Source organism: Taeniopygia guttata, chromosome 3, assembly GCF_048771995.1.
Source record: "Taeniopygia guttata chromosome 3, bTaeGut7.mat, whole genome shotgun sequence".
In the NCBI taxonomy this organism is placed as follows: domain Eukaryota; kingdom Metazoa; phylum Chordata; class Aves; order Passeriformes; family Estrildidae; genus Taeniopygia; species Taeniopygia guttata.
This window is the reverse complement of record NC_133027.1, coordinates 16,277,301-16,285,975: the sequence shown is the minus strand read 5'-3', so window position 1 is coordinate 16,285,975 and position 8,675 is coordinate 16,277,301. Positions and strand designations below refer to the sequence as shown.

At 41.8% G+C, this 8,675-nt stretch overlaps 1 long non-coding RNA gene across 1 annotated transcript in view; it reads right to left on the bottom strand.

Annotated features, from left to right (window-relative positions):
• Positions 1-2,587: 2,587 nt before the first annotated feature.
• LOC140683649 (uncharacterized) overlaps positions 2,588-8,675 on the bottom strand; it is a 150,352-nt gene continuing 144,264 nt past the window's right edge. Inside the window, exon 3 of the long non-coding RNA XR_012054863.1 lies at positions 2,588-5,584. This is a non-coding gene — a long non-coding RNA (uncharacterized lncRNA). The remainder of the gene's footprint in view (positions 5,585-8,675) is intronic.

Below are 8,675 nucleotides of genomic sequence, written 5' to 3'. Positions count from 1 at the left end.
ACATGTAAAACAGACCATTTGAGAAGGAACCCAAATTGTGCTGAACATATCAAAATGCAGGGGTTTTGGGCATCAAGAAAAATACTCAGAAGACATGTGCATAGCAGCCATCACTTATGCTGCTGTGTTTTAAAATTCATGCTGTTTCCACGTGAGAAAAGAGATGTCAGTTAACAAAATATGCCTATTATTCTAAATTCTGACCTTGGATAGATACTTGAGAAATACTGCCAAGGTGCCATTTTCACACAGTTTTCCAAGTTTCTGTTCTAGCTGAATGCATTGCTGCACTCTTCAGCCAAATTGCTGCTCCATGAAATTATTCAGAAAAAGAAGAATATGACATGGGAGCAATTTTCTATATTTTCACAAACTGATGTCATGTAAAAATTCACTTTCTCAGAAAGGTTTTAACTTTGGTGTAAAATTTACCCTATGTCAGACAGCACTGCTGGGCAATTAATCAAGATTTTTGTGAGTTTTCTAACTCCAGGTATATATAAGAGTTAATGAAGCTGAAAGCTGTTATTAAACCTCTTCATAATTTAGAAATAAAGTATTTCAGAGGGAGGTTTAAATGAGATAATTAGACACTTGAAAATATTCTCTAGCGCTCCACCTTACCAGTAGATTTCAAGCAGTGCTTTGCACAGGCTTGTGGCACAAACAAGCCTGCAAGCAGGGCTGAGCGCTGCCTCTAAGTTTTGACTGCCTGGTGTCAGTCTGTAGGTTAGTCTGGGGCCCAACCAATGCCCCTAGTGAGGAAAGAAAGGCAGAGTTGTTTCTCTGGGTGTAGCTCTGCAGGAGGACTCCGGAGGAATTTCACAGTGTCGCGGTGTGTGATGGAGAGGGTCGGACAACTCACTCCCTCATCTGGATGAAGAGCTGTGGCATGGAAAAGCTTAGGAGGAAGGAGATAAAAATGGCTGTACCAGGGTGTCAGATTCAAAGGGAGTAGGCTTTGTTGTCAGGACTTTCTATCCAGTCAGCTGTTCTGTCACAACCAAGTCCAGCACTTGGCAGAAACCCTTGGATTGCTACTTTTAGCACATTTTCTAGGGGGGGCACATGAAGATATGAGTGGTTAACAACGAGCTGGTGTTACTGAAAAGAATGCTAGGACTATTATGTTTACATAACAATGATTTACAAACTTCAAAAATCACACCTGCACCTCCAAATTCCAGAGATTTTATTTTAAAAAGGCATTATAATTATTTTCAGGTAGTTTGTTGCTACTTTTTAAACTTAGATTTTATTTGCATTTTAAAGGTTTTTTCCCAGACTTTTCTGTGGAAGTGCAGACAGACACTCTTCTGTCATCTCTGTATTTCATCATCTGGGTCCTTCCAAAGAGACACTAAATTACAGGTACATGACAGAATCATAAGAGTTGTCACAGAATGATGACTTTTTTATTTCTGAACTGACCTAACATTTTACCTGGAAAGAAAAACTCATGGTTTTTTCCTCAAGATTTAGCTGCACAGGTGAAGCTGATTTCCTAGGAAAAAGAGCATGAAATAACCAGAAAATGCATTTTACATCTTCCCATCTTGTAATTTGAAAGAAGTTCCTATCCCAGGACAACTGGTAAGAGGAGTCTTTTATATTTCATCCCCTTGGCACCCAAACTTGGAGCTGACCTTGTGCCCACCCTCCTATGGCTTGGATGTGGCACTTTTGGCTTACTGGCATTTCTGTGGTGGTGACCAAGCAATCCAAGTCACAAAAGGTTTTGGAAAGAAGGCAGACCCTACACAGATGGCATCTGCAAAAATCACTATTATTTTCACAAATGACAGCAAAGTAAGAAATTCAACTCTGCATCAGGAACAGCATTTCATTTTGAATGCAATGGTTCTGTCACTCAAAGAACTACTTTTAGCTTTAGGGCTCAGTGGTGTGCCAATAAAAGTAATTGGAATTTTATCACTGCCAGAAGAGAGAGCAGTATTTGGCCTTTCAGAGCAACACACTTAATTCTAGTGTGCTGCTCGGTTTCAATTTTTAATGAGAAAATAGGAACAAACGGAAAAAAAAGTATTCTACAAGTCCCAGATCCTCAATAAATGCAACATAATGGTAGAGCTAAAATTAATACTATTTTTTATAATCTGAATAGATAGGTGAGACAATCTGAGGAGCATTTGCTATATCATGCATTAATTTCTTCTTCATAGGGGTTTGAACTTACTGGGTGTCTGAGTTCTCAACTCAAAGCCCTGTTACTCCAAGACCAAGACAGACAGTGGAGAATCACACTGGGCTGATGCTGGTTTGCTAAAAATCCTGAAGAACACAGAAAAGACAAGCAAAGGCTGCCTGTGTCTGGGTCTTTGCTTTAATTTTTTCTGCAGCAGTGAAGAGGAGAATTGCCAAAGCTCAGGGCACTTCAGGTGTAGCTCACAGCAGCAGCAGCAGCAAAATGCTCAGCAGGGCATTGCCTATTTGGTACCTTTTGTCCCATCACCTCTGCGAGTGTGAATTGTCTCAGTCCTCGGGTCTGACTCTTCTGGAGGCAACAGGGGCTTCAACTGAATTTATTAACTTCCCATGGGAGTGCTGTCTGTGGGGCTGCTACACTGAGGCAGTCATTGCTGAATGCCTTCACACATGGGCATGGGGAGACATAAAAGTCTCTGAATCTTTAGGACCAACCAGGAATTCATGTCTTGGGCCTGGTTTGCTCACCCCTGGCTCCCTCTTTGCTGTCAGCTTGGCAGCAGTTTATTTGACTCCTTCTGAGCTCCTTCATTGGGGAACCCCAGGGTCCTGTTTCCTGGGTCACCCTGGAGTCGTGTATCTGTGCTAAGACATCAAAATTACTCATCCCAAAGCAGTCAGCCTGACTCAAGGCTTTAGTAACAAGAGGCAGTTTGTTTCTCATTTTTGCCCAGTGATTTCTTTTTAATCAGGTTAGGTATCTGCTCATTTCCTCCCTGTGGTAATTGTAGTGAAAGCTACAGCTTGATCCCATCGAAAAACTGCAGTGGTGACATCTTGTGGGGTGGTTTGGGGACAAGAAGGGACATTCACAGCATGTAAGCATGGGGGCAGTAGGGAGATGTCTCTTGCAGAGAGCAGCAGAAATTCTCCTACCAAGGGCTTCCCCAGCACCACCAGCTTCTCCTGCACTGCTGATGGAGACGGAGGCCACAGAAAAGACTGAAAAGGGCAGTGTCAGGGGAGGGAGAAGAGCAGTAGGCAGCCTGTGTTGTCAGATCTGGGCTGTGCCGTGGGGTCATGGCACTGAGAAGCCACAGGGAGAGCAGGTGCAGCTGTCTGTTCCACTCTTTTTTTTTTTTTTTTTTCCCTTGTTTTTTTAAATGGCCTCTGTGTGTGCTGGCACTTAAATACCTCCCCAGCTGAGCCCAGGGGCCCTGCTTACTCCCACTAAGCTCCAAGGGGAATGCTTTAGATTCCCGGAGGTGCCTTGGGAGTGCAGCAAGCAGCAGTGTTGCAGCACTTCAAGAGCCAGGAATATTGGCTGTGGGAAACAGGAGTGGTTCTTAAATATTAAACTAGGCTGGGATCATGTGTATGTAATGGAGAAGCCCTAAAGGTGCTTCCAATAATTTATTGCTCTCTCCTCTAGAGGATAAAATATGAGATGCTTTTCATTTGCTTATAATTCTTCTTAATGGGCTTAAACTGCAGCAAGGGAGATGTAGGCTAAGCACTAAGAAAAACTTCCCATGGATAAGAAGAGCAAAACAAGATAAGAGTTTGGCTAGGGATACTGGTGTTCTCTCACTGGAGCTTAAGCAGCTTCTTGGACTACTTTCTGTCAGAAGGGATTTGAGGGTAGATGCTCCTCCTGCAGGCAGGGACTTTGATTTGACATTCTCAAGAGCTTTTCCAGATCTATCTTGTACAGTCACCAGCTATTTTAGATGCTCCAAGATTTTGTGTTCTCAGTACATGGCTCCAAGAGAGAGAAAGCTGTGGATGATTGGAATATCCTAATGACTTGACCAAGGATGCCAGGAAGGGGGACAGAATCTATGCAAAGGCTAAACCAAGTGAAATTTGCATTATGGGAAAGTCCTCCAAACAGAACAGTTTCCAAACCACTGCTGTGTTTTTTGCCAGTTCCAGTAAATTTGCTTTAAGTGTTCTAAACTTAAGGCATCCCCACAAAAATGTAGTGGAAAATATTTAGAATTTAAAGCAGTATCCTTTTATAACATCAACCGGCATCCTGATGGACAAAGTCAGGCAAATGTTTATGTGGCTTTAAACTGGGCTTTCAGATTAATACAGCCTGTTGCATAGCTGTTCTAAAAAATGACAGTCATTAATCAATAAACATAGGAAAACTGTTTTTGGAAACCAGCAGTCTGCTGGAATGTAGATGAAATCCAAGTAAACAGTGATAGTTCTAAAGTATTTTATCCCAAGATTCTGATTCACTTTCTAAAAGGTGAACTTTCTTGTTTAGTATTTTTTATCATGCATCCCTGAATGGGTAGTGACATCTATATCTGTGTAATGTGCAAAGGGGAGACATAAAAATGGTGTGGTAAAAGTTTGTCTGGCTTTGAGGCACCTTCCAGGGCCATTATTCCACAGCTGCTATTACACCCTGATGCTAACGTTGGGCTGTTTATGGTGCCCAAAAATGGTGCATTTCCTGACCCTCCCCTCTGTCATGCAGAAATGTCAGCTTGGTGAAAGTGAATGATCCCCACATTTCCTGGAAACATTTTCTCAGTTATTTGCTAAAACCATCTGGTTATAATTGCAGCTGACTTGTCTAATCTCTGAGAGAAAAAATATTCCTTCTTATCTGTAGATTCAATGTTTTTCAAGGAACATCAATATTGCCTCAGATCATTGGCTTAGATACTCAAAAAGACAGCTGTGTAAGAAGAGGAAAGCACAAGAGGATACTGTGGTTTGTGTTGTCAATACTAATTCCACAGGAATAAGAGAAAATCTTGGCATAAGACAAGTTGGTAGAAACACAGAATTTATTGCCAGAGCGAAGCAAGGTTTATGTAGCCCACTTCCTGTTTTATGACAAACTCTCATGATGGGTCTGAGCCCGTTATTTTAATTGCAAGATGTATTGCTGCTAACACACACCTGAATTCAAACCATGAGTCTTGTCAGTGGGGGCAATTGTGCATATTCTGCGTGGTCTGGAGGAGAGGATAAATGAAGTCTCCAAAGAGTCTCTTTCTTCCACCTAAAGAAGCTTTGCAGCTCATATTATATGTGCAACATCCTTCTGGTCCTCTTGTGACTCGGTGTTTGGTGTTCCTGAATTGTATGCGTACTGTGCTCTTTTAGAGGGTTGCAAGGAACAGTTAAACTGGTGGGTCCTGTCACAGTCCTGGGGGCCCAACACTGCTGGCACAAAGCCATGGGTGGCCAGGGAGGTGGTGTGATGTGCAGAGGCAGAACAGACCAGAGAAGAGAGCACAGCTGTCCCAGTCCTGAACACAGAAACCCCTGGCGGAGAAACCCCTATGAGAAAAATCCTGGCGTGCTTTCCAGAGAGAGCACTGGCTGAAGGACACTTCTGAGGAAGAGAAGACAGTCCCTGCTGTACCTTGGAAAGAGAAGCTAGCATGTTCTGTAAAAGCAAACAGGAAACAAAGAAGCATTAGACATCATCATCACAGCCACAGATTTTTATTAACTGCTTGTCTTAAAAGCAAGAACCTGCGCGTAGAAAGCAATTTTGATGGTGAGTGTCGCCCCTCCCATTCCTGAAGACCTACTCCCTGTGGTTTTTCCTTTGAGATATTTCCCTTCTGCAGTCTGTAATCGGCACTCAGATCTTGAAACACACACAAAAATCAAGATCCTCTTCCCTGGTGCTTTCAGGTCATCAAAGTGACAAAGTCTGCTTTGTGATTGTTAAATCTTTCCATATTTTTACTTCATAACCCTCCAGCTGGATGAGTTGTTGCAGCTGCACTGCTCCCCAGCCCCTGTTTATCCCTATTTTCCCAGGGGTCACAAATTTGGTGTAGTGGCTGTTCTCCTCTCCTGCCCTCCAAGTCATGCAGATGGGAAGATGTGCCATCAACTCTCATGGATGAGAGCACACACAAGAACTCTTGTTGCCTCCAGGATATACAAGAAAAATATTGTGCCTTGCTTTCCAGTGGGCTTCATCTTAGCCTGTTTCTGATGAGACAGCCTATATTCCTCCTCTCTTCATTCTTCCTCTTTGGATGTTTCCTGTGGTACATTCTTGACTGGTTCAAAGCATTTAAAAATACCTTCCATTTGCTACCTAACCACAGAAGGGTGACTATTTCAGCCTTCACAGCAAAGGAGAAACAACCATCACATATCCTGAAGGGTGTCGAACTATCTCTGTGACCACACATATTAATAAAGTAATGCTTATTTAAGCATGAAATGCAGCATCAAGCTGTAAGGGCTAATCCATTTAGTGCAGAACTGCCCGGCTTTAGCAGCAGACGTGGAGGCTGTGCATGAGGGAAGGCATGTTTTCAAAAGGGTTGGAAGCTCTAATTTTGTGATGGAATAGTACTTGCATGGTGTAGCTTCAGTGCCTAGGCATTACAGAAAATGAAAATCAAACTTATCCACATAGAAATGTGTCAAAATTTGACACCTTAATTTGAAGACAAAACTGCAATCCAGAAAAAGGTAGATGCAAAACCATGGCAATAGAAAGGAGATAACACAGTGGATACTGTTCGGAAAAGCCTGTTTAATCAGTCTCTGTAGGGAAAGGAGACAGACAGCAGAAAAATAGAGTTATTACCCAATTAAGAGAATTAGGAAAAAAATCGTACTTACCAATGCACTGAAAATAAAATTATAACTCTGAAGTAGATGATAAAGTTTGAAGCATTAGAACTGTTAATATCATTGCTGGTTTAAAATAAAAGACAATCCCTGGTAAGTTACAAAGGTAAAACTAGCAGTTCCATTTGTTGCAATTAATAAGATATTTGCTAATGAGGTTGCTGGCCACTGATAAGTAGTTTTGAAGGCCAGAAGAGAAAAAGAGAAATCCAAAAGCTCATATGTAAAATTGACCTGCAATTTTCAAAGACAGGTGAGAAGCGCATCTGTAATTTAGTGCCCTAAACTGCATAAACCCTCCAAACTGTTTTAATTGAACTGATTATTATTATGCTGTAAGCACATAAAGCAGAAATATGTATCATTACCAGTTCATGAGAGGCCCTTTCAGATGCACTCAGAAAAGTCACTAGAAAATATAACCCATATTGCCCTGGGGCAAAGCTACGAATGCTTAACCACTGCACTCAGCATGGGCAGCTTTGCCCTGAATATATTCTGCTGCTCGTGCTCTGCTCTACATCTCCATGTCCTTTCTACATTTTTAAAAGATCATATAATAATTAATCACACTGGTTTTGTAATTTTTTTTACAGAAACATTTAATTTGCTGTGATTTGTTGTCAACCTGGAGACTTTCTTTTTCCTCAGCTAGTGATTTTTTAATGTCTCCAGCTTTGAGAGAAGGTTTTCAAGGCAGCTCCACCATTTTATTGTGCAACTTAGGGACCAAACTACCTGCCAAATGCAAAGTGATGGCAAACTCCTTCTCCAAACTTCATCTCTAGCTTCTGAATCTTTCAGGCTGTTTCAAAATGCCTTTCCTTTTATTAGAAAGACTGTAATTACTCTCTGAGGGCAACCTTTGTTATGACATGAAAAGAAGCACTCCAGCTACTGTGCTAAACATTAGATGTTCAGCTGAGTGATAAAACACTATAATCAAGCCCCACATGTGAATAGCTCCTTCAACCAACCTTTGCATGTGTAAGTGCTGAAATTTCAAATTGCAGTATTTATTAGGGCACAGCATAGGCTTGTGAAATAAATGTCTTATTTTACACATGTATAGAAAAAGCTGAATAACCACTGTTGTGTGCTGTGCTCCTCCGAGACTGGCACATGCTCCCAGGAAAAAGCAATAGTGGTGGTAATGGCATTCCACAGACTAAATGATTCTCTGTGTGTGGCAGGCAAGTGCAGAGGTTTAAGCAATATTTTTGTGTTTAAGTAAAAGTCAAAAAATCACAGGCTAATATTGCACAAAGTTGTAGCCTTTACCTGCTCTTGCTGCTTGTGTGAACTCGGAGAATGTTTTTGTATTTTCTAGTGAAGTCCTTAAGTCTGTCCCAGTAGTTTCTGTTACATTCCTCTCTATTCCCTGGTTACATTTTACAATGCCACCAGTAAATGTTTCTTTCATGCCTTTAGAGGGATCATTCCCATCAGGATTTCTTTGAGCAAAACTGTTGTGGGATTTCTCCTCCAGCAGGGTGGATGGATGAGCCAGGAATGCCTTGAGGAGCAGAGGGTTGGACAGTGTGGTGTTGTTGGGAGGGATCCTCAGAAGGTCACAGCTGCTCAGCGTTACCACTGTTGGTAGCAGTGGTGGTGGGAACTCTAAAACATGGAGAAGAAACACAGACAAGAGGGTTCTCTGTGCTGGGAGGGGTGGTGAATAATTTTATCCCTGTCTCTATGAAGTTCTTTCATGAAAGCTCCCTCATCAGCTCCCACCTTTTCCCAACAGGACAGAAGAGAAGACTGCTATGGATAGACACACTTTGGTGGTTCCACAGGCTGAAATGAGGAGGGGTTTGATTATTGTTCCATTGTTTTATCCCAATGAGTGATTTAATGAAAGACAAGGTGTTTTC